Consider the following 21,226-nt stretch of genomic DNA (forward strand, 5'->3'; position numbering starts at 1 on the left):
CGGGTCAATCTCTCTCTCTCTCTCTCAACCCTAATCTAAATGGAGAGGACGCCAGCCACGTCCTCTCCCTATCAATCTCAATGCACGTGTGAAAATGGCGGCGACGCGCGGCTCCTTATATAGAATCCGAGTCTCGCGAGAATCCGACAGCGTCATGATGACGTTCGGGCGCGCTCGGGTTAACCGAGCAAGGCGGGAGGATCCGAGTCTGCTCGGACCCGTGAAAAAAACATGAAGTTCGTGCGGGTTCGGATTCAGAGAAACCGAACCCGCTCATCTCTAGTCCTTTCTACACTTTACCACTCTCCACCGGTATTATTATTTCTCCGCTCTCAAGTTCTACATTTCAGTTCATATTTCATCGCTCCCAAGTTCATTTATTATTTAACTGGTTCCAGCCAGTATCCACTACGTGCTAACAACAGTCAGGTTCCAGCCAGTATCCACAGCAGCTGTTTTATCTTCAGCAACCCAGCTTTTCCTGGAACACCAGCTGGCACAATCCTGGGTTATCTCCATTGCTACAGTCGGGCCTGGTAAGGACTTTCCATCTAGAAGATCATAAGAACTATCTCACACTACCAGTGCCCTGTGGCTCCTGCCATCCTGTAGTACCCAGGAACTGTATTTATTCTTTGCTGACTTTTACGTTTTCTTTTACTGCTGCTGTGTTGAGGAGTTGTCATAATAAACATCATTGACTTTAATCCAAGTTGTCGTGGTCACGCCTTCGGGCATTTATTATTTATGTTACTTACATGTCCAGGGGTCTGATACAACCTCCCAGGTTCCGGTACATCTCAGCCCCTACAACTGAGGCTGCCTCCCGTCAGCTCAGGCCCTCAGTTGTGACAGCTTCCCCTTGCTATAAACATGGTTTGTACTCTTTTCCATGTGCTCCCAGATCTTTCAAACAATTAGTGTGGTCAAGAAAGTTCTGTTTGAAAAGAAACAAACATTTACTGTCATTTCTATGCAAATGAGCTTACATTAAAGCACACTCGTTCTATCTTTAAACCGATAAAATAAAACCCCAATAAGATGGGGCATGCAAAAATTGAGATAAAACTCAGTTTTGCTCCTCTCCACGGAAATCTTTAGTAAAAGGCGAAAGATTTGTTCGTTCTGAAGAGAAACCACAGCATGACCAAGATTCTACCTGTCGCCTGAGTGCCATGCCAGCAGTCCTCATTCAGCTCAAAGTGAGCACCAACTTTGAAAGAAAGAAAGCAGATTTCTCACCAGGCTTCCCCTTGCTATAAACATGGTTTGTACTCTTTTCCATGTGCTCCCAGATCTTTCAAGCAATTAGTATAGTCAAGAAAGTTCTGTTTGAAAAGAAACAAACATTTACTGTCATTTCTATGCAAATGAGCTTACATTAAAGCACACTCGTTCTATCTTTAAACTGATAAAAGAAACCCCAATAAGACGGGGCATGCAAAAATTGAGATAAAACTCAGTTTTGCTCCTCTCCACGGAAATCTTTAGTAAAAGGCGAAAGATTTGTTCGTTCTGAAGAGAAACCAGAGCATGACCAAGATTCCACCTGTCGCCTGAGTGCCATGCCAGCAGTCCTCATTCAGCTCAAAGTGAGCACCCAATTTGAAAGAAAGAAAGCAGATTTCTCACCAGGCTTCCCCTTGCTATAAGCATGGTTTGTACTCTTTTCCATGTGCTCCCAGATCTTTCAAGCAATTAGTATGGTCAAGAAAGTTCTGCTTGAAAAGAAACAGGCATTTATTGTCATTGTTATGCAAATAAACTTACATTAAAGCTAACAAGAAAGCACACTCGTTCTGTCTTTAATCCGATAAAAGAAACCCCAATAATATGGGGCATGCAAAAATTGAGATAAAACTCAGTTTTGCTCCTCTCCACGGAAATCTTTAGTAAAAGGCGAAAGATTTGTTCGTTCTGAAGAGAAACCAGAGCATGACCAAGATTCCACCTGTCGCCTGAGTGCCGTGCCAGCAGTCCTCATTCAGATCAAAGTGAGCGCCCAATTTGAAAGAAAGCAGATTTCTCACCTGTCTTCTCCTTGCTATAAGCATGGTTTGTACTGTATTCCATGTGCTCCCAGATCTTTCAAGCAAGTAGCATGGTCAAGAAAGTTCTGTTTGAAAAGAAACAAACATTTACTGTCATTTCTATGCAAATGAGCTTACATTAAAGCACACTCATTCTATCTTTAAACCGATAAAAGAAACCCCAAAAAGATGGGGCATGCAAAAATTGAGATAAAACTCGGTTTTGCTCCTCTCCACGGAAATCTTTAGTAAAAGGCGAAAGATTTGTTCGTTCTGAAGAGAAACCAGAGCATGACCAAGATTTTTATCTGAAAATATGTGTTCTCCCTGCAGTTGTTGTCCCCAGATGAGAGTTCCCTTGTGCTGCCTCAGTTGAATCTCCTTTACTTGACAGGGGGATGCCCGAGCAGCGACCCTCCCCAGCTCTAGCCCAACTCCTACTTACCTGCCAGGTGAGATACTATGATCATGAAGGTGCTTCTCCCAGGGCAAGGCTCACCCATTGCACTCTGGTTGTGCTGCCCCTGCGATTTCCCCAAATGTGGGAAACTTGACTGCATAATTTGTGTTTCCCTTGGTCATCTCTCGTATAATTCAGATCTCTTTGTCTCAGGTCTCTCTCCAGCCTAGTTTGCTGTCTGTTTCCACTTCTCTTTTCTTGAGCCGCTCCCTTCTATGCCCTTGCGCACTATCCTGACTTCTCCCGTCTGCTTACTTTGTGCCTTCCAATGCACAATGCAAACTACAGGTAGTGCTGCAGGGCCCACACCCTTTTACTTGCCTTACAGAGCAGCTCTGGAGCAGTTACAGTGCCCAGCTGCTGCAAGAAATCAGCTTGAATGCTTCAGGGGCTGGGGCATAGCCAACATGAGCCCCACACCGAAGGAGGGTGGAGGTGTGTAATGCGAACTAGGGGTCATCCAAGCGCCGCAAAAGGCCGCCATGCCCTGCACGCCCCTTTTCTCTTTTCATATGCAGACGAGGGTTGAAGCCAACTTTGACCCACTGCTTGGATGGCATCACCATATGCAAATCCATCTGCTGCAGGCCTTCCCCCAGGAATGCTTGCACTAGTTGTTGCATTTGGTTTGTTGTTTGGGGGTGCTTCAGTATTAGGCCCTCCCATGTTCATCTGAAAATATGTGTTCTCCCTGCAGTTGTTGTCCCCAGATGAGAGTTCCCTTGTGCTGCCTCAGTTGAATCTCCTTTACTTGAAAGAGATGTGCCTGAGCAGCGGCCCTCCCAAGCCCTATCCCAAATCATACTTATTTTGCATAGGAGAGACCATGGTCTTGAAGATTGTTCTCCCAGGGTGAGGTTCATTCATTGCATTCTGGGTATGCTGACCCCTGTGATTTCCCCAAATGTGGGAAACTCAACTGCATTATTTGTGGTAGTGGGGGACTGTGTTTGTGCTTTCCTCTGGTCAGCTCTGGTAAAAGTCAGATTTCTTTGTTTCAGATCTTCCTCTAGCCTTGTTCTTCTTTCGAGAGTTCCCTTGTGCTGCCTCAGTTGGATCTCCTTCACTTGACAGGGGGGTGCCCGTGCAGCGACTCTCCCCAGCTCTAGCCCAACTTCTACTTACCTGCCAGGTGAGATACTATAATCATGAAGGTGCTTCTCCCAGGGCAAGGCTCACCCATTGCACTCTGGATGTGCTGCCCCTGCGATTTCCCCAAATGTGGGAAACTTGACTGCATAATTTGTGTTTCCCCTGGTCGGCTCTCGTATAATTCAGATCTCTTTGTCTCAGGTCTCTCTCCAGCCTAGTTTGCTGTCTGTTTCCACTTCTCTTTTCTTAAGTGCCTTCCAATGCACAATGCAAACTACAGGTAGTGCTGCAGGGCCCACACCCTTTTACTTGCCGTACAGAGCAGCTCTGGAGCTGTTACAGTGCCCAGCTGCTGCAAGAAATCAGCTTGAATGCTTCAGGGGCTGGGGCATAGCAAACATGAGCCCCACACCGAAGGAGGGTGGGGGTGTTTAATGCGAACTAAGGGTCATCCAAGCGCCGCAAAAGGCCGCCATGCCCTGCATACCCCTTTTCTTTTTTCATATGCAGATAAGGGTTCCAGCCAACTTTGGCCCACTGCTTGGATGACATCACCGTATGCAAATCCGTCTTCTGCAGAACTTCCCCCAGGAATGCTTGTACTAGTTGTTGCATTTGGTTTGTTGTTTGGGGGTGCTTCAGTATTAGGCAGCCTTCTGCCCTCCCATGTTCATCTGAAAATATGTGTTCTCCCTGCAGTTGTTGTCCCCAGATGGGAGTTCCCTTGTGCTGCCTCAGTTGAATCTCCTTTACTTGACAGAGATGTGCCTGAGCAGCGGCCCTCCCCAGCCCTATCCCAAATCATACTTATTTTGCATAGGAGATACCATGGACATGAAGATTGTTCTCCGAGGGTGAGGTTCATTCATTGCATTTTGGGTATGCTGACCCCTGTGATTTCCCCAAATGTGGGAAACTCGACTGCATTATTTGTGGTAGTGGGGGACTGTGTTTGTGCTTTCCTCTGGTCAGCTCTGGTAAAAATCAGATTTCTTTATATCAGATCTTCCTCTAGCCTTGTTCTTCTTTCGAGAGTTCCCTTGTGCTGCCTCAGTTGGATCTCTTTCACTTGAGAGGGGGGTGCCCGAGCAGCGACCCTCCCCAGCTCTAGCCCAACTCCTACTTACCTGCCAGGTGAGATACTATGATCATGAAGGTGCTTCTCCCAGGGCAAGGCTCACCCATTGCACTCTGGTTGTGCTGCCCCTGCGATTTCCCCAAATGTGGGAAACTTGACTGCATAATTTGTGTTTCCCTTGGTCATCTCTCGTATAATTCAGAACTCTTTGTCTCAGGTCTCTCTCCAGCCTAGTTTGCTGTCTGTTTCCACTTCTCTTTTCTTGAGCCGCTCCCTTCTATGCCCTTGCGAACTATCCTGACTTCTCCCGTCTGCTTACTTCGTGCCTTCCAACGCACAATGCAAACTACAGGTAGTGCTGCAGGGCCCACACCCTTTTACTTGCCTTACAGAGCAGCTCTGGAGCAGTTACAGTGCCCAGCTGCTGCAAGAAATCAGCTTGAATGCTTCAGGGGCTGGGGCATAGCCAACATGAGCCCCACACCGAAGGAGGGTGGAGGTGTGTAATGCGAACTAGGGGTCATCCAAGCGCCGCAAAAGGCCGCCATGCCCTGCACGCCCCTTTTCTCTTTTCATATGCAGACGAGGGTTGAAGCCAACTTTGACCCACTGCTTGGATGGCATCACCATATGCAAATCCATCTGCTGCAGGCCTTCCCCCAGGAATGCTTGCACTAGTTGTTGCATTTGGTTTGTTGTTTGGGGGTGCTTCAGTATTAGGCCCTCCCATGTTCATCTGAAAATATGTGTTCTCCCTGCAGTTGTTGTCCCCAGATGAGAGTTCCCTTGTGCTGCCTCAGTTGAATCTCCTTTACTTGAAAGAGATGTGCCTGAGCAGCGGCCCTCCCAAGCCCTATCCCAAATCATACTTATTTTGCATAGGAGAGACCATGGTCTTGAAGATTGTTCTCCCAGGGTGAGGTTCATTCATTGCATTCTGGGTATGCTGACCCCTGTGATTTCCCCAAATGTGGGAAACTCAACTGCATTATTTGTGGTAGTGGGGGACTGTGTTTGTGCTTTCCTCTGGTCAGCTCTGGTAAAAGTCAGATTTCTTTGTTTCAGATCTTCCTCTAGCCTTGTTCTTCTTTCGAGAGTTCCCTTGTGCTGCCTCAGTTGGATCTCCTTCACTTGACAGGGGGGTGCCCGTGCAGCGACTCTCCACAGCTCTAGCCCAACTTCTACTTACCTGCCAGGTGAGATACTATAATCATGAAGGTGCTTCTCCCAGGGCAAGGCTCACCCATTGCACTCTGGATGTGCTGCCCCTGCGATTTCCCCAAATGTGGGAAACTTGACTGCATAATTTGTGTTTCCCCTGGTCGGCTCTCGTATAATTCAGATCTCTTTGTCTCAGGTCTCTCTCCAGCCTAGTTTGCTGTCTGTTTCCACTTCTCTTTTCTTAAGTGCCTTCCAATGCACAATGCAAACTACAGGTAGTGCTGCAGGGCCCACACCCTTTTACTTGCCGTACAGAGCAGCTCTGGAGCTGTTACAGTGCCCAGCTGCTGCAAGAAATCAGCTTGAATGCTTCAGGGGCTGGGGCATAGCAAACATGAGCCCCACACCGAAGGAGGGTGGGGGTGTTTAATGCGAACTAAGGGTCATCCAAGCGCCGCAAAAGGCCGCCATGCCCTGCATACCCCTTTTCTTTTTTCATATGCAGATGAGGGTTCCAGCCAACTTTGGCCCACTGCTTGGATGACATCACCGTATGCAAATCCGTCTTCTGCAGAACTTCCCCCAGGAATGCTTGTACTAGTTGTTGCATTTGGTTTGTTGTTTGGGGGTGCTTCAGTATTAGGCAGCCTTCTGCCCTCCCATGTTCATCTGAAAATATGTGTTCTCCCTGCAGTTGTTGTCCCCAGATGGGAGTTCCCTTGTGCTGCCTCAGTTGAATCTCCTTTACTTGACAGAGATGTGCCTGAGCAGCGGCCCTCCCCAGCCCTATCCCAAATCATACTTATTTTGCATAGGAGATACCATGGACATGAAGATTGTTCTCCGAGGGTGAGGTTCATTCATTGCATTTTGGGTATGCTGACCCCTGTGATTTCCCCAAATGTGGGAAACTCGACTGCATTATTTGTGGTAGTGGGGGACTGTGTTTGTGCTTTCCTCTGGTCAGCTCTGGTAAAAATCAGATTTCTTTATATCAGATCTTCCTCTAGCCTTGTTCTTCTTTCGAGAGTTCCCTTGTGCTGCCTCAGTTGGATCTCTTTCACTTGAGAGGGGGGTGCCCGAGCAGCGACCCTCCCCAGCTCTAGCCCAACTCCTACTTACCTGCCAGGTGAGATACTATGATCATGAAGGTGCTTCTCCCAGGGCAAGGCTCACCCATTGCACTCTGGTTGTGCTGCCCCTGCGATTTCCCCAAATGTGGGAAACTTGACTGCATAATTTGTGTTTCCCTTGGTCATCTCTCGTATAATTCAGAACTCTTTGTCTCAGGTCTCTCTCCAGCCTAGTTTGCTGTCTGTTTCCACTTCTCTTTTCTTGAGCCGCTCCCTTCTATGCCCTTGCGAACTATCCTGACTTCTCCCGTCTGCTTACTTCGTGCCTTCCAACGCACAATGCAAACTACAGGTAGTGCTGCAGGGCCCACACCCTTTTACTTGCCTTACAGAGCAGCTCTGGAGCAGTTACAGTGCCGAGCTGCTGCAAGAAATCAGCTTGAATGCTTCAGGGGCTGGGGCATAGCCAACATGAGCCCCACACCGAAGGAGGGTGGAGGTGTGTAATGCGAACTAGGGGTCATCCAAGCGCCGCAAAAGGCCGCCATGCCCTGCACGCCCCTTTTCTCTTTTCATATGCAGACGAGGGTTGAAGCCAACTTTGACCCACTGCTTGGATGGCATCACCATATGCAAATCCATCTGCTGCAGGCCTTCCCCCAGGAATGCTTGCACAAGTTGTTGCATTTGGTTTGTTGTTTGGGGGTGCTTCAGTATTAGGCAGCCTTCTGCCCTCCCATGTTCATCTGAAAATATGTGTTCTCCCTGCAGTTGTTGTCCCCAGATGAGAGTTCCCTTGTGCTGCCTCAGCTGAATCTCCTTTACTTGACAGAGATGTGCCTGAGCAGCGGCCCTCCCCAGCCCTATCCCAAATCATACTTATTTTGCATAGGAGAGACCATGGTCTTGAAGATTGTTCTCCCAGGGTGAGGTTCATTCATTGCATTCTGGGTATGCTGACCCCTGTGATTTCCCCAAATGTGGGAAACTCAACTGCATTATTTGTGGTAGTGGGGGACTGTGTTTGTGCTTTCCTCTGGTCAGCTCTGGTAAAAGTCAGATTTCTTTGTTTCAGATCTTCCTCTAGCCTTGTTCTTCTTTCGAGAGTTCCCTTGTGCTGCCTCAGTTGGATCTCCTTCACTTGACAGGGGGGTGCCCGTGCAGCGACTCTCCCCAGCTCTAGCCCAACTTCTACTTACCTGCCAGGTGAGATACTATAATCATGAAGGTGCTTCTCCCAGGGCAAGGCTCACCCATTGCACTCTGGATGTGCTGCCCCTGCGATTTCCCCAAATGTGGGAAACTTGACTGCATAATTTGTGTTTCCCCTGGTCGGCTCTCGTATAATTCAGATCTCTTTGTCTCAGGTCTCTCTCCAGCCTAGTTTGCTGTCTGTTTCCACTTCTCTTTTCTTAAGCCGCTCCATTCTATGGCCTTGCGCACTATCCTTACTTCTCCCGTCTGCTTACTTTGTGCCTTCCAATGCACAATGCAAACTACAGGTAGTGCTGCAGGGCCCACACCCTTTTACTTGCCATACAGAGCAGCTCTGGAGCAGTTACAGTGCCCAGCTACTGCAAGAAATCAGCTTGAATGCTTCAGGGGCTGGGGCATAGCCAACATGAGCCCCACACCGAAGGAGGGTGGAGGTGTTTAATGCGAACTAGGGGTCATCCAAGTGCCGCAAAAGGCCGCCATGCCCTGCACGCCCCTTTTCTCTTTTCATATGCAGACGAGGGTTGAAGCCAACTTTGACCCACTGCTTTGGATGACATCACCATATGCAAATCCATCTGCTGCAGGCCTTCCCCCAGGAATGCTTGCACTAGTTGTTGCATTTGGTTTGTTGTTTGGGGGTGCTTCAGTATTAGGCAGCCTTCTGCCCTCCCATGTTCATCTGAAAATATGTGTTCTCCCTGCAGTTGTTGTCCCCAGATGAGAGTTCCCTTGTGCTGCCTCAGCTGAATCTCCTTTACTTGACAGAGATGTGCCTGAGCAGCGGCCCTCCCCAGCCCTATCCCAAATCATACTTATTTTGCATAGGAGAGACCATGGTCATGAAGATTATTCTCCCAGTGTGAGGTTCATTCATTGCATTCTGGGTATGCTGACCCCTGTGATTTCCCCAAATGTGGGAAACTCGACAGCATTAATTGTGGTAGTGGGGGACTGTGTTTGTGTTTTCCTCTGGTCAGCTCTGGTAAAAGTCAGATTTCTTTGTCTCAGATCTTCCTCTAGCCTTGTTCTTCTTTCGAGAATTCCCTTGTGCTGCCTCAGTTGGATCTCCTTCACTTGACAGGGGGGGTACCCGAGCAGCGACCCTCCCCAGCTCTAGCCCAACTCCTACTTACCTGCCAGGTGAGATACTATGATCACGTAGGTGCTTCTCCCAGGGCAAGGCTCACCCATTGCACTCTGGGTGTGCTGCTCCTGCGATTTCCCCAAATGTGGGAAACTTGACTGCATAATTTGTGTTTCCCCTGGTCGGCTCTCGTATAATTCAGATCTCTTTGTCTCAGGTCTCTCTCCAGCCTAGTTTGCTGTCTGTTTCCACTTCTCTTTTCTTAAGCCGCTCCATTCTATGGCCTTGCGCACTATCCTTACTTCTCCCGTCTGCTTACTTTGTGCCTTCCAATGCACAATGCAAACTACAGGTAGTGCTGCAGGGCCCACACCCTTTTACTTGCCGTACAGAGCAGCTCTGGAGCTGTTACAGTGCCAAGCTGCTGCAAGAAATCAGCTTGAATGCTTCAGGGGCTGGGGCATGGCCAACATGAGCCCCACACCGAAGGAGGGTGGGGGTGTTTAATGCGAACTAAGGGTCATCCAAGCGCCGCAAAAGGCCGCCATGCCCTGCATACCCCTTTTCTCTTTTCATATGCAGATGAGGGTTCCAGCCAACTTTGGCCCACTGCTTGGATGACATCACCGTATGCAAATCCGTCTTCTGCAGACCTTCCCCCAGGAATGCTTGTACTAGTTGTTGCATTTGGTTTGTTGTTTGGGCGTGCTTCAGTATTAGGCAGCCTTCTGCCCTCCCATGTTCATCTGAAAATATGTGTTCTCCCTGCAGTTGTTGTCCCCAGATGAGAGTTCCCTTGTGCTGCCTCAGTTGAATCTCCTTTACTTGACAGAGATGTGCCTGAGCAGCGGCCCTCCCCAGCCCTATCCCAAATCATACTTATTTTGCATAGGAGATACCATGGTCATAAAGATTGTTCTCCCAGGGTGAGGTTCATTCATTGCATTCTGGGTATGCTGACCCCTGTGATTTCCCCAAATGTGGGAAACTCAACTGCATTATTTGTGGTAGTGGGGGACTGTTTTTGTGTTTTCCTCTGGTCAGCTCTGGTAAAAGTCAGATTTCTTTGTCTCAGATCTTACTCTAGCCTTGTTCTTCTTTCGAGAGTTCCATTGTGCTGCCTCAGTTTGATCTCCTTCACTTGACAGGGTGGTACCCGAGCAGCGACCCTCCCCAGCTCTAGCCCAACTCCTACATACCTGCCAGGTGAGATACTATGATCATGAAGGTGCTTCTCCCAGGGCAAGGCTCACCCATTGCACTCTGGGTGTGCTGCTCCTGCGATTTCCCCAAATGTGGGAAACTTGACTGCATAATTTGTGTTTCCCCTGGTCGGCGCTCGTATAATTCAGATCTCTTTGTCTCAGGTCTCTCTCCAGCCTAGTTTGGTGTCTGTTTCCACTTCTGTTTTCTTGAGCCGCTCCCTTCTATGCCCTTGCGCACTAACCTGACTTCTCCCGTCTGCTTACTTTGTGCCTTCCAACGCACAATGCGAACTACAGGTAGTGCTGCAGGGCCCACACCCTTTTACTTGCCGTACAGAGCAGCTCTGGAGCTGTTACAGTGCCCAGCTGCTGCAAGAAATCAGCTTGAATGCTTCAGGGGCTGGGGCATAGCCAACATGAGCCCCACACCGAAGGAGGGTGGAGGTATTTAATGCGAACTAGGGGTCATCCAAGCACCGCAAAAGGCCGCCATGCCCTGCATAACCCTTTTCTCTTTTCATATGCAGATGAGGGTTCCAGCCAACTTTGGCCCACTGCTTGGATGACATCACCGTATGCAAATCCGTCTTCTGCAGACCTTCTCCCAGGAATGCTTGCACTAGTTGTTACATTTGGTTTGTTGTTTGGGGGTGCTTCAGTATTAGGCAGCCTTCTGCCCTCCCATGTTCATCTGAAAATATGTGTTCTCCCTGCAGTTGTTGTCCCCAGATGAGAGTTCCCTTGTGCTGCCTCAGTTGAATCTCCTTTACTTGACAGAGATGTGCCTGAGCAGCGGCCCTCCCCAGCCCTATCCCAAATCATACTTATTTTGCATAGGAGATACCATGGTCATGAAGATTGTTCTCCCAGGGTGAGGTTCATTCATTGCATTCTGGGTATGCTGACCCCTGTGATTTCCCCAAATTGGGAAACTCGACTGCATTATTTGTGGTAGTGGGGGACTGTGTTTGTGCTTTCCTCTGGTCAGCTCTGGTAAAATACAGATTTCTTTGTCTCAGATCTTCCTCTAGCCTTGTTCTTTTTTCGAGAGTTTCCTTGTGCTGCCTCAGTTGGATCTCCTTCACTTGACAGGGGGGTGCCCGAGCAGCGACCCTCCCCAGCTCTAGCCCAACTCCTACTTACCTGCCAGGTGAGATACTATGATCAGGAAGGTGCTTCTCCCAGGGCAAGGCTCACCCATTGCACTCTGGGTGTGCTGCTCCTACGATTTCCCCAAATGTGGGACACTTGACTGCATAATTTGTGTTTCCTCTAGTTGGCTACTCGTATAATTCAGATCTCTTTGTCTCAGGTCTCTCTCCAGCCTAGTTTGCTGTCTGTTTCCACTTCTCTTTTCTTGAGCCCCTGCCTTCTATGCCCTTGTGCACTCTCCTGACTTCTCCTGTCTGCTTACTTTGTGCCTTCCAACGCACAATGCGAACTACAGGTAGTGCTGCAGGGCCCACACCCTTTTACTTGCCTTACAGAGCAGCTCTGGAGCTGTTACAGTGCCCAGCTGCTGCAAGAAATCAGCTTGAATACTTCAGGGGCTGGGGCATAGCCAACATGAGCCCCACACCGAAGGAGAATGGAGGTGTTTAATGCGAACTAGGGGTCATCCAAGCACCGCAAAAGGCCGCCATGCCCTGCATAACCCTTTTCTCTTTTCATATGCAGATGAGGGTTCCAGCCAACTTTGGCCCACTGCTTGGATGACATCACCGTATGCAAATCCGTCTTCTGCAGACCTTCTCCCAGGAATGCTTTTACTAGTTGTTGCATTTGGTTTGTTGTTTGGGGGTGCTTCAGTATTAGGCAGCCTTCTGCCCTCCCATGTTCATCTGAAAATATGTGTTCTCCCTGCAGTTGTTGTCCCCAGATGAGAGTTCCCTTGTGCTGCCTCAGTTGAATCTCCTTTACTTGACAGAGATGTGCCTGAGCAGCGGCCCTCCCCAGCCCTATCCCAAATCATACTTATTTTGCATAGGAGATACCATGGTCATGAAGATTGTTCTCCCAGGGTTAGGTTCATTCATTGCATTCTGGGTATGCTGACCCCTGTGATTTCCCCAAATGTGGGAAACTCAACTGCATTATTTGTGGTAGTGGGGGACTGTGTTTGTGCTTTCCTCTGGTCAGCTCTGGTAAAAGTCAGATTTCTTTGTCTCAGATCTTCCTCTAGCCTTGTTCTTCTTTCGAGAGTTCCCTTGTGCTGCCTCAGTTGGATCTCCTTCACTTGACAGGGGGGTGCCCGAGCAGCGACCCTCCCCAGCTCTAGCCCAACTCCTACTTACCTGCCAGGTGAGATACTATGATCATGTAGGTGCTTCTCCCAGGGCAAGGCTCACCCATTGCACTCTGGGTGTGCTGCCCCTGCGATTTCCCCAAATGTGGGAAACTTGACTGCATAATTTGTGTTTCCCCTGGTCGGCTCTCATATAATTCAGATCTCTTTGTCTCAGGTCTCTCTCCAGCCTAGTTTGCTGTCTGTTTCCACTTCTTTTTTCTTGAGCCCCTCCCTTCTATACCCTTGTGGACTCTCCTGACTTCTCCTCCTGTCTGCTTACTTTGTGCCTTCCAACGCACAATGCAAACTACAGGTAGTGCTGCAGGGCCCACACCCTTTTACTTGCCTTTCAGAGCAGCTCTGGAGCTGTTACAGTGCCCAGCTGCTGCAAGAAATCAGCTTGAATGCTTCAGGGGCTGGGGCATAGCCAACATGAGCCCCACACCGACGGAGGGTGGAGGTGTTTAATGCGAACTAAGGGTCATCCAAGCGCCGCAAAAGGCCGCCATGCCCTGCATACCCCTTTTCTCTTTTCATATGCAGATGAGGGTTCCAGCCAACTTTGGCCCACTGCTTGGATGACATCACCGTATGCAAATCCGTCTTCTGCAGACCTTCCCCCAGGAATGCTTGTACTAGTTGTTGCATTTGGTTTGTTGTTTGGGGTGCTTCAGTATTAGGCAGCCTTCTGCTCTCCCATGTTTATCTGAAAATATGTGTTCTCCCTGCAGTTGTTGTCCCCAGATGAGAGTTCCCTTGTGCTGCCTCAGTTGAATCTCCTTTACTTGACAGAGATGTGCCTGAGCAGCGGCCCTCCCCAGCCCTATCCCAAATCATACTTATTTTGCATAGGAGATACCATGGTCATGAAGATTGTTCTCCCAGGGTGAGGTTCATTCATTGCATTCTGGGTATGCTGACCCCTGTGATTTCCCCAAATGTGGGAAACTCGACTGCATTATTTGTGGTAGTGGGGGACTGTGTTTGTGCTTTCCTCTGGTCAGCTCTGGTAAAAGTCAGATTTCTTTGTCTCAGATCTTCCTCTAGCCTTGTTCTTTTTTTGAGAGTTTCCTTGTGCTGCCTCAGTTGAATCTCCTTCACTTGACAGGGGGGTGCCCGAGCAGCGACCCTCCCCAGCTCAAGCCCAACTCCTACTTACCTGCCAGGTGAGATACTATGATCAGGAAGGTGCTTCTCCCAGGGCAAGGCTCACCCATTGCACTCTGGGTGTGCTGCTCCTACGATTTCCCCAAATGTGGGAAACTTGACTGCATAATTTGTGTTTCCCTTGGTCATCTCTCGTATAATTCAGATCTCTTTGTCTCAGGTCTCTCTCCAGCCTAGTTTGCTGTCTGTTTCCACTTCTCTTTTCTTGAGCCGCTCCCTTCTATGCCCTTGCGCACTATCCTGACTTCTCCCGTCTGCTTACTTCGTGCCTTCCAACGCACAATGCAAACTACAGGTAGTGCTGCAGGGCCCACACCCTTTTACTTGCCTTACAGAGCAGCTCTGGAGCAGTTACAGTGCCCAGCTGCTGCAAGAAATCAGCTTGAATGCTTCAGGGGCTGGGGCATAGCCAACATGAGCCCCACACCGAAGGAGGGTGGAGGTGTGTAATGCGAACTAGGGGTCATCCAAGCGCCGCAAAAGGCCGCCATGCCCTGCACGCCCCTTTTCTCTTTTCATATGCAGACGAGGGTTGAAGCCAACTTTGACCCACTGCTTGGATGGCATCACCATATGCAAATCCATCTGCTGCATGCCTTCTCCCAGGAATGCTTGCACTAGTTGTTGCATTTGGTTTGTTGTTTGGGGGTGCTTCAGTATTAGGCAGCCTTCTGCCCTCCCATGTTCATCTGAAAATATGTGTTCTCCCTGCAGTTGTTGTCCCCAGATGAGAGTTCCCTTGTGCTGCCTCAGTTGAATCTCCTTTACTTGACAGAGATGTGCCTGAGCAGCGGCCCTCCCCAGCCCTATCACAAATCATACTTATTTTGCATAGGAGATACCATTATCATGAAGATTGTTCTCCCAGGGTGAGGTTCATTCATTGCATTCTGGGTATGCTGACCCCTGTGATTTCCCCAAATGTGGGAAACTCGACTGCATTATTTGTGGTAGTGGGGGACTGTGTTTGTGCTTTCCTCTGGTCAGCTCTGGTAAAAGTCAGATTTCTTTGTCTCAGATCTTCCTCTAGCCTTGTTCTTTTTTCGAGAGTTTCCTTGTGCTGCCTCAGTTGGATCTCCTTCACTTGGCAGGGGGGTGCCCGAACAGCGACCCTCCCCAGCTCTAGCCCAACTCCTACTTACCTGCCAGGTGAGATACTATGATCAGGAAGGTGCTTCTCCCAGGGCAAGGCTCACCCATTGCACTCTGGGTGTGCTGCTCCTACGATTTCCCCAAATGTGGGAAACTTGACTGCATAATTTGTGTTTCCCTTGGTCATCTCTCGTATAATTCAGATCTCTTTGTCTCAGGTCTCTCTCCAGCCTAGTTTGCTGTCTGTTTCCACTTCTCTTTTCTTGAGCCGCTCCCTTCTATGCCCTTGCGCACTATCCTGACTTCTCCCGTCTGCTTACTTCGTGCCTTCCAACGCACAATGCAAACTACAGGTAGTGCTGCAGGGCCCACACCCTTTTACTTGCCTTACAGAGCAGCTCTGGAGCTGTTACAGTGCCCAGCTGCTGCAAGAAATCAGCTTGAATGCTTCAGGGGCTGGGGCATAGCCAACATGAGCCCCACACCGAAGGAGGGTGGAGGTGTTTAATGCGAACTAGGGGTCATCCAAGCACCGCAAAAGGCCGCCATGCCCTGCACACCCCTTTTTTATTTTCATATGCAGACGAGGGTTGAAGCCAACTTTGACCCACTGCTTGGATGACATCACCATATGCAAATCCATCTGTGGCAGGCCTTCCCCCAGGAATGCTTGCACTAGTTGTTGCATTTGGTTTGTTGTTTGGGGGTGCTTCAGTATTAGGCAGCCTTCTGCCCTCCCATGTTCATCTGAAAATATATGTTCTCCCTGCAGTTGTTGTCCCAAGATGAGAGTTCCCTTGTGCTGCCTCAGTTGAATCTCCTTTACTTGACAGAGATGTGCATGAGCAGCGGCCCTCCCCAGCCCTATTCCAAATCATACTTATTTTGCATAGGAGATACCATGGTCATGAAGATTTTTCTCCCAGGGTGAGGTTCATTCATTGCATTTTGGGTATGCTGACCGCTGTGATTTCCCCAAATGTGGGAAACTTGACTGCATTATTTGTGTTAGTGGGAGACTGTGTTTGTGCTTTCCTCTGGTCAGCTCTGGTAAAAGTCAGATTTCTTTGTCTCAGATTTTCCTTTAGCCTTATTCTTCTTTCGAGAGTTCCCTTGTGCTGCCTCAGTTTGATCTCCTTCACTTTACAGGGGGGTACACGAGCAGCGACCCTCCCCAGCTCTAGCCCAACTCCTACTTACCTGCCAGGTGAGATACTATGATCATGAAGGTGCTTCTCCCAGGGCAAGGCTCACCCATTGTACTCTGGGTGTGCTGCTCCTGCGATTTCCCCAAATGTGGGAAACTTGACTGCATAATTTGTGTTTCCCCTGGTCGGCTCTCGTATAATTCAGATCTCTTTGTCTCAGGTCTCTCTCCAGCCTAGTTTGCTGTCTGTTTCCACTTCTCTTTTCTTCAGCCGCTCCCTTCTATACCCTTGTGCACTATCCTGACTTCTCCTCCCGTCTGCTTACTTTGTGCCTTCCAATGCACAATGCAAACTACAGGTAGTGCTGCAGGGCCCACACCCTTTTACTTGCCTTACAGAGCAGCTCTGGAGCTGTTACAGTGCCCAGCTGCTGCAAGAAATCAGCTTGAATGCTTCAGGGGCTGGGGCATAGCCAACATGAGCCCCACACCGAAGGAGGGTGGAGGTGTTTAATGCAAACTAGGGGTCAGACAAGCGCCGCAAAAGGCCACCATGCCCTGCACGCCCCTTTTCTGTTTTCATATGCAGACGAGGGTTGAAGCCAACTTTGACCCACTGCTTGGATGACATCACCATATGCAAATCCATCTGCGGCAGGCCTTCCCCCAGGAATGCTTGCACTAGTTGTTGCATTTGGTTTGTTGTTTGGGGGTGTTTCAGTATTAGGCAGCCTTCTGCCCTCCCATGTTTATCTGAAAATATGTGTTCTCCCTGCAGTTGTTGTCCCCAGATGAGAGTTCCCTTGTGCTGCCTCAGTTGAATCTCCTTAACTTGACAGAGATGTGCCTGAGCAGCGGCCCTCCCCAGCTCTATCCCAAATCATACTTATTTTGCATAGGAGATACCATGGTCATGAAGATTATTCTCCCAGGGTGAGGTTCATTCATTGCATTCTGGGTATGCTGACCCCTGTGATTTCCCTTAATGTGGGAAACTTGACTGCTTTATTTGTGGTAGTGGGGGACTGTGTTTGTGTTTTCCTCTGGTCAGCTCTGGTAAAAGTCAGATTTCTTTGTTTCAGATCTTCCTCTAGCCTTGTTCTTCTTTCGAGAGTTCCCTTGTGCTGCCTCAGTTGGATCTCCTTCACTTGACAGGGGGGTGCCCGAGCAGAGACCCTCCCCAGCTCTAGCCCAACTCCTACTTACCTGCCAGGTGAGATACTATGATCATGAAGGTGCTTCTCCCAGGGCAAGGCTCACCCATTGCACTCTGGGTGTGCTGCCCCTGCGATTTCCCCAAATGTGGGAAACTTGACTGCATAATTTGTGTTTCCCCTGGTCGGCTCTCGTATAATTCAGATCTCTTTGTCTCAGGTCTCTCTCCAGCCTAGTTTGCTGTCTGTTTCCACTTCTCTTTTCTTGAGCCGCTCCCTTCTATGCCCTTGCGCACTATCCTGACTTCTCCTCCTGTCTGCTTACTTTGTGCCTTCCAACGCACAATGCGAACTACAGGTAGTGCTGCAGGGCCCACACCCTTTTACTTGCCTTACAGAGCAGCTCTGGAGCTGTTACAGTGCCCAGCTGCTGCAAGAAATCAGCTTGAATGCTTCAGGGGCTGGGGCATAGCCAACATGAGCCCCACACCAAAGGAGGGTGGAGGTGTTTAATGCAAACTAGGGGTCAGCCAAGCGCCGCAAAAGGCCACCATGCCCTGCACGCCCCTTTTCTCTTTTCATATGCAGACGAGGGTTGAAGCCAACTTTGACCCACTGCTTGGATGACATCACCATATGCAAATCCATCTGCGGCAGGCCTTCCCCCAGGAATGCTTGCACTAGTTGTTGCATTTGGTTTGTTGTTTGGGGGTGCTTCAGTATTAGGCAGCCTTCTGCCCTCCCATGTTCATCTGAAAATATATGTTCTCCCTGCAGTTGTTGTCCCCAGATGAGAGTTCCCTTGTGCTGCCTCAGTTGAATCTCCTTTACTTGATAGAGATGTGCATGAGCAGCGGCCCTCCCCAGCCCTATTCCAAATCATACTTATTTTGCATAGGAGATACCATGGTCATGAAGATTTTTCTCCCAGGGTGAGGTTCATTCATTGCATTTTGGGTATGCTGACCCCTGTGATTTCCCCAAATGTGGGAAACTTGACTGCATTATTTGTGGTAGTGGGAGGCTGTGTTTGTGATTTCTTCTGGTCAGCTCTGGTAAAAGTCAGATTTCTTTGTCTCAGATTTTCCTTTAGCCTTGTTCTTCTTTCGAGAGTTCCCTTGTGCTGCCTCAGTTGGATCTCCTTCACTTTACAGGGGGGTACCCGAGCAGCGACCCTCCCCAGCTCTAGACCAACTCCTACTTACCTGCCAGGTGAGATACTATGATCATGAAGGTGCTTCTCCCAGGGCAAGGCTCACCCATTGTACTCTGGGTGTGCTGCTCCTGCGATTTCCCCAAATGTGGGAAACTTGACTGCATAATTTGTGTTTCCCCTGGTCGGCTCTCGTATAATTCAGATCTCTTTGTCTCAGGTCTCTCTCCAGCCTAGTTTGCTGTCTGTTTCCACTTCTCTTTTCTTCAGCCGCTCCCTTCTATACCCTTGTGCACTATCCTGACTTCTCCTCCCGTCTGCTTACTTTATGCCTTCCAATGCACAATGCAAACTACAGGTAGTGCTGCAGGGCCCACACCCTTTTACTTGCCTTACAGAGCAGCTCTGGAGCTGTTACAGTGCCCAGCTGCTGCAAGAAATCAGCTTGAATGCTTCAGGGGCTGGGGCATAGCCAACATGAGCCCCACACCGAAGGAGGGTGGAGGTGTTTAATGCAAACTAGGGGTCAGTCAAGCGCCGCAAAAGGCCACCATGCCCTGCACGCCCCTTTTCTGTTTTCATATGCAGACGAGGGTTGAAGCCAACTTTGACCCACTGCTTGGATGACATCACCATATGCAAATCCATCTGCGGCAGGCCTTCCCCCAGGAATGCTTGCACTAGTTTTTGCATTTGGTTTGTTGTTTGGGGGTGCTTCAGTATTAGGCAGCCTTCTGCCCTCCCATGTTCATCTGAAAATATGTGTTCTCCCTGCAGTTGTTGTCCCCAGATGAGAGTTCCCTTGTGCTGCCTCAGTTGAATCTCCTTAACTTGACAGAGATGTGCCTGAGCAGCGGCCCTCCCCAGCTCTATCCCAAATCATACTTATTTTGCATAGGAGATACCATGGTCATGAAGATTATTCTCCCAGGGTGAGGTTCATTCATTGCATTCTGGGTATGCTGACCCCTGTGATTTCCCCAAATGTGGGAAACTCGACTGCTTTATTTGTGGTAGTGGGGGACTGTGTTTGTGTTTTCTTCTGGTCAGCTCTGGTAAAAGTCAGATTTCTTTGTTTCAGATCTTCCTCTAGCCTTGTTCTTCTTTTGAGAGTTCCCTTGTGCTGCCTCAGTTGGATCTCCTTCTCTTAACAGGGGGGTGCCCGAGCAGCGACCCTCCCCAGTTCTAGCCCAACTCCTACTTACCTGCCAGGTGAGATACTATGATCATGAAGGTGCTTCTCCCAGGGCAAGGTTTACCCATTGCACTCTGGGTGTGCTGCCCCTGCGATTTCCCCAAATGTGGGAAACTTGACTGCATAATTTGTGTTTCCCCTGGTCGGTTCTCGTATAATTCAGATCTCTTTGTCTCAGATCTCTCTACAGCCTAGTTTGCTGTCTGTTTCCACTTCTCTTTTCTTCAGCCGCTCCCTTCTATACCCTTGTGCACTATCCTGACTTCTCCTCCCGTCTGCTTACTTTGTGCCTTCCAATGCACAATGCAAACTACAGGTAGTACTGCAGGGCCCACACCCTTTTACTTGCCTTACAGAGCAGCTCTGGAGCTGTTACAGTGCCCAGCTGCTGCAAGAAATCAGCTTGAATGCTTCAGGGGCTGGGGCATAGCCAACATGAGCCCCACACCGAAGGAGGGTGGAGGTGTGTAATGCGAACTAGGGGTCATCCAAGCGCCGCAAAAGGCCGCCATGCCCTGCACGCCCCTTGTCTCTTTTCATATGCAGACGAGGGTTGAAGCCAACTTTGACCCACTGTTTGGATGACATCACCATATGCAAATCCATCTGCTGCAGGCCTTCCCCCAGGAATGCTTGCACTAGTTGTTGCATTTGGTTTGTTGTTTGGGGGTGCTTCAGTATTAGGCAGCCTTCTGCCCTCCCATGTTCATCTGAAAATATGTGTTCTCCCTGCAGTTGTTGTCCCCAGATGAAAGTTCCCTTGTGCTGCCTCAGTTGAATCTCCTTTACTTGACAGAGATGTGCCTGAGCAGCGGCCCTCCCCAGCCCTATCCCAAATCATACTTATTTTGCATAGGCGATACCATGGTCATGAAGATTGTTCTCCCAGGGTGAGGTTCATTCATTGCATTCTGGGTATGCTGACCCCTGTGATTTCCCCAAATGTGGGAAACTCGACTGCATTATTTGTGGTAGTGGGGGACTGTGTTTGTGCTTTCCTCTGGTCAGCTCTGGTAAAAATCAGATTTCTTTATATCAGATCTTCCTCTAGCCTTGTTCTTCTTTCGAGAGTTCCCTTGTGCTGCCTCAGTTGGATCTCTTTCACTTGAGAGGGGGGTGCCCGAGCAGCGACCCTCCCCAGCTCTAGCCCAACTCCTACTTACCTGCCAGGTGAGATACTATGATCATGAAGGTGCTTCTCCCAGGGCAAGGCTCACCCATTGCACTCTGGTTGTGCTGCCCCTGCGATTTCCCCAAATGTGGGAAACTTGACTGCATAATTTGTGTTTCCCTTGGTCATCTCTCGTATAATTCAGATCTCTTTGTCTCAGGTCTCTCTCCAGCCTAGTTTGCTGTCTGTTTCCACTTCTCTTTTCTTGAGCCGCTCCCTTCTATGCCCTTGCGCACTATCCTGACTTCTCCCGTCTGCTTACTTCGTGCCTTCCAACGCACAATGCAAACTACAGGTAGTGCTGCAGGGCCCACACCCTTTTACTTGCCTTACAGAGCAGCTCTGGAGCTGTTACAGTGCCCAGCTGCTGCAAGAAATCAGCTTGAATGCTTCAGGGGCTGGGGCATAGCCAACATGAGCCCCACACCGAAGGAGGGTGGAGGTGTGTAATGCGAACTA

At 49.4% G+C, this 21,226-nt stretch overlaps 33 non-coding genes and 4 pseudogenes across 33 annotated transcripts; 33 read left to right on the top strand and 4 right to left on the bottom strand.

Moving 5' to 3' along the window:
* Positions 1 to 1,029: 1,029 nt before the first annotated feature.
* On the bottom strand, positions 1,030 to 1,145 carry LOC135037656 (U5 spliceosomal RNA). Its single transcript, XR_010232149.1, has one exon. It is a non-coding gene; the product is annotated as a U5 spliceosomal RNA (small nuclear RNA).
* A 274-nt stretch (positions 1,146 to 1,419) lies between these two features.
* Positions 1,420 to 1,535, bottom strand: LOC135037653 (U5 spliceosomal RNA). Its single transcript, XR_010232146.1, has one exon. It is a non-coding gene; the product is annotated as a U5 spliceosomal RNA (small nuclear RNA).
* A 286-nt stretch (positions 1,536 to 1,821) lies between these two features.
* On the bottom strand, positions 1,822 to 1,937 carry LOC135037645 (U5 spliceosomal RNA). Its single transcript, XR_010232139.1, has one exon. It is a non-coding gene; the product is annotated as a U5 spliceosomal RNA (small nuclear RNA).
* A 270-nt stretch (positions 1,938 to 2,207) lies between these two features.
* On the bottom strand, positions 2,208 to 2,323 carry LOC135037648 (U5 spliceosomal RNA). The gene has a single exon (XR_010232142.1). It is a non-coding gene; the product is annotated as a U5 spliceosomal RNA (small nuclear RNA).
* Positions 2,324 to 2,467: 144 nt separating this feature from the next.
* LOC135037610 (U1 spliceosomal RNA) lies at positions 2,468 to 2,630 on the top strand. Its single transcript, XR_010232112.1, has one exon. It is a non-coding gene; the product is annotated as a U1 spliceosomal RNA (small nuclear RNA).
* Positions 2,631 to 3,291: 661 nt separating this feature from the next.
* Positions 3,292 to 3,455, top strand: LOC135037668 (U1 spliceosomal RNA). The gene has a single exon (XR_010232160.1). It is a non-coding gene; the product is annotated as a U1 spliceosomal RNA (small nuclear RNA).
* A 152-nt stretch (positions 3,456 to 3,607) lies between these two features.
* On the top strand, positions 3,608 to 3,770 carry LOC135037621 (U1 spliceosomal RNA). The gene has a single exon (XR_010232119.1). It is a non-coding gene; the product is annotated as a U1 spliceosomal RNA (small nuclear RNA).
* A 615-nt stretch (positions 3,771 to 4,385) lies between these two features.
* LOC135037686 (U1 spliceosomal RNA) lies at positions 4,386 to 4,549 on the top strand. The gene has a single exon (XR_010232178.1). It is a non-coding gene; the product is annotated as a U1 spliceosomal RNA (small nuclear RNA).
* Positions 4,550 to 4,701: 152 nt separating this feature from the next.
* Positions 4,702 to 4,837, top strand: LOC135037616 (U1 spliceosomal RNA; annotated as a pseudogene).
* A 688-nt stretch (positions 4,838 to 5,525) lies between these two features.
* LOC135037669 (U1 spliceosomal RNA) lies at positions 5,526 to 5,689 on the top strand. The gene has a single exon (XR_010232161.1). It is a non-coding gene; the product is annotated as a U1 spliceosomal RNA (small nuclear RNA).
* A 152-nt stretch (positions 5,690 to 5,841) lies between these two features.
* Positions 5,842 to 6,004, top strand: LOC135037622 (U1 spliceosomal RNA). The gene has a single exon (XR_010232120.1). It is a non-coding gene; the product is annotated as a U1 spliceosomal RNA (small nuclear RNA).
* A 615-nt stretch (positions 6,005 to 6,619) lies between these two features.
* On the top strand, positions 6,620 to 6,783 carry LOC135037687 (U1 spliceosomal RNA). The gene has a single exon (XR_010232179.1). It is a non-coding gene; the product is annotated as a U1 spliceosomal RNA (small nuclear RNA).
* Positions 6,784 to 6,935: 152 nt separating this feature from the next.
* LOC135037617 (U1 spliceosomal RNA) lies at positions 6,936 to 7,071 on the top strand (annotated as a pseudogene).
* A 698-nt stretch (positions 7,072 to 7,769) lies between these two features.
* On the top strand, positions 7,770 to 7,933 carry LOC135037670 (U1 spliceosomal RNA). The gene has a single exon (XR_010232162.1). It is a non-coding gene; the product is annotated as a U1 spliceosomal RNA (small nuclear RNA).
* A 152-nt stretch (positions 7,934 to 8,085) lies between these two features.
* On the top strand, positions 8,086 to 8,248 carry LOC135037624 (U1 spliceosomal RNA). Its single transcript, XR_010232121.1, has one exon. It is a non-coding gene; the product is annotated as a U1 spliceosomal RNA (small nuclear RNA).
* Positions 8,249 to 8,920: 672 nt separating this feature from the next.
* LOC135037573 (U1 spliceosomal RNA) lies at positions 8,921 to 9,084 on the top strand. The gene has a single exon (XR_010232084.1). It is a non-coding gene; the product is annotated as a U1 spliceosomal RNA (small nuclear RNA).
* Positions 9,085 to 9,237: 153 nt separating this feature from the next.
* LOC135037605 (U1 spliceosomal RNA) lies at positions 9,238 to 9,400 on the top strand. The gene has a single exon (XR_010232108.1). It is a non-coding gene; the product is annotated as a U1 spliceosomal RNA (small nuclear RNA).
* A 671-nt stretch (positions 9,401 to 10,071) lies between these two features.
* LOC135037689 (U1 spliceosomal RNA) lies at positions 10,072 to 10,235 on the top strand. The gene has a single exon (XR_010232181.1). It is a non-coding gene; the product is annotated as a U1 spliceosomal RNA (small nuclear RNA).
* A 152-nt stretch (positions 10,236 to 10,387) lies between these two features.
* Positions 10,388 to 10,550, top strand: LOC135037585 (U1 spliceosomal RNA). The gene has a single exon (XR_010232095.1). It is a non-coding gene; the product is annotated as a U1 spliceosomal RNA (small nuclear RNA).
* A 671-nt stretch (positions 10,551 to 11,221) lies between these two features.
* On the top strand, positions 11,222 to 11,384 carry LOC135037604 (U1 spliceosomal RNA). The gene has a single exon (XR_010232107.1). It is a non-coding gene; the product is annotated as a U1 spliceosomal RNA (small nuclear RNA).
* A 152-nt stretch (positions 11,385 to 11,536) lies between these two features.
* Positions 11,537 to 11,688, top strand: LOC135037598 (U1 spliceosomal RNA; annotated as a pseudogene).
* A 683-nt stretch (positions 11,689 to 12,371) lies between these two features.
* LOC135037650 (U1 spliceosomal RNA) lies at positions 12,372 to 12,535 on the top strand. The gene has a single exon (XR_010232143.1). It is a non-coding gene; the product is annotated as a U1 spliceosomal RNA (small nuclear RNA).
* Positions 12,536 to 12,687: 152 nt separating this feature from the next.
* LOC135037613 (U1 spliceosomal RNA) lies at positions 12,688 to 12,829 on the top strand (annotated as a pseudogene).
* Positions 12,830 to 13,523: 694 nt separating this feature from the next.
* LOC135037581 (U1 spliceosomal RNA) lies at positions 13,524 to 13,687 on the top strand. Its single transcript, XR_010232091.1, has one exon. It is a non-coding gene; the product is annotated as a U1 spliceosomal RNA (small nuclear RNA).
* A 152-nt stretch (positions 13,688 to 13,839) lies between these two features.
* LOC135037601 (U1 spliceosomal RNA) lies at positions 13,840 to 14,002 on the top strand. Its single transcript, XR_010232104.1, has one exon. It is a non-coding gene; the product is annotated as a U1 spliceosomal RNA (small nuclear RNA).
* Positions 14,003 to 14,673: 671 nt separating this feature from the next.
* Positions 14,674 to 14,837, top strand: LOC135037664 (U1 spliceosomal RNA). The gene has a single exon (XR_010232157.1). It is a non-coding gene; the product is annotated as a U1 spliceosomal RNA (small nuclear RNA).
* Positions 14,838 to 14,989: 152 nt separating this feature from the next.
* On the top strand, positions 14,990 to 15,152 carry LOC135037602 (U1 spliceosomal RNA). Its single transcript, XR_010232105.1, has one exon. It is a non-coding gene; the product is annotated as a U1 spliceosomal RNA (small nuclear RNA).
* A 671-nt stretch (positions 15,153 to 15,823) lies between these two features.
* LOC135037572 (U1 spliceosomal RNA) lies at positions 15,824 to 15,987 on the top strand. Its single transcript, XR_010232083.1, has one exon. It is a non-coding gene; the product is annotated as a U1 spliceosomal RNA (small nuclear RNA).
* A 152-nt stretch (positions 15,988 to 16,139) lies between these two features.
* On the top strand, positions 16,140 to 16,302 carry LOC135037591 (U1 spliceosomal RNA). Its single transcript, XR_010232097.1, has one exon. It is a non-coding gene; the product is annotated as a U1 spliceosomal RNA (small nuclear RNA).
* Positions 16,303 to 16,976: 674 nt separating this feature from the next.
* LOC135037565 (U1 spliceosomal RNA) lies at positions 16,977 to 17,140 on the top strand. The gene has a single exon (XR_010232076.1). It is a non-coding gene; the product is annotated as a U1 spliceosomal RNA (small nuclear RNA).
* A 152-nt stretch (positions 17,141 to 17,292) lies between these two features.
* LOC135037580 (U1 spliceosomal RNA) lies at positions 17,293 to 17,455 on the top strand. Its single transcript, XR_010232090.1, has one exon. It is a non-coding gene; the product is annotated as a U1 spliceosomal RNA (small nuclear RNA).
* Positions 17,456 to 18,129: 674 nt separating this feature from the next.
* Positions 18,130 to 18,293, top strand: LOC135037567 (U1 spliceosomal RNA). The gene has a single exon (XR_010232078.1). It is a non-coding gene; the product is annotated as a U1 spliceosomal RNA (small nuclear RNA).
* A 152-nt stretch (positions 18,294 to 18,445) lies between these two features.
* On the top strand, positions 18,446 to 18,608 carry LOC135037593 (U1 spliceosomal RNA). Its single transcript, XR_010232099.1, has one exon. It is a non-coding gene; the product is annotated as a U1 spliceosomal RNA (small nuclear RNA).
* A 674-nt stretch (positions 18,609 to 19,282) lies between these two features.
* LOC135037704 (U1 spliceosomal RNA) lies at positions 19,283 to 19,446 on the top strand. The gene has a single exon (XR_010232195.1). It is a non-coding gene; the product is annotated as a U1 spliceosomal RNA (small nuclear RNA).
* Positions 19,447 to 19,598: 152 nt separating this feature from the next.
* Positions 19,599 to 19,761, top strand: LOC135037577 (U1 spliceosomal RNA). Its single transcript, XR_010232087.1, has one exon. It is a non-coding gene; the product is annotated as a U1 spliceosomal RNA (small nuclear RNA).
* Positions 19,762 to 20,435: 674 nt separating this feature from the next.
* On the top strand, positions 20,436 to 20,599 carry LOC135037684 (U1 spliceosomal RNA). Its single transcript, XR_010232176.1, has one exon. It is a non-coding gene; the product is annotated as a U1 spliceosomal RNA (small nuclear RNA).
* Positions 20,600 to 20,751: 152 nt separating this feature from the next.
* Positions 20,752 to 20,914, top strand: LOC135037611 (U1 spliceosomal RNA). Its single transcript, XR_010232113.1, has one exon. It is a non-coding gene; the product is annotated as a U1 spliceosomal RNA (small nuclear RNA).
* The last annotated feature ends 312 nt before the right edge of the window (positions 20,915 to 21,226 follow it).

This window comes from Pseudophryne corroboree, unplaced genomic scaffold (genome assembly GCF_028390025.1).
Source record: "Pseudophryne corroboree isolate aPseCor3 unplaced genomic scaffold, aPseCor3.hap2 scaffold_683, whole genome shotgun sequence".
NCBI lineage: Eukaryota > Metazoa > Chordata > Amphibia > Anura > Myobatrachidae > Pseudophryne > Pseudophryne corroboree.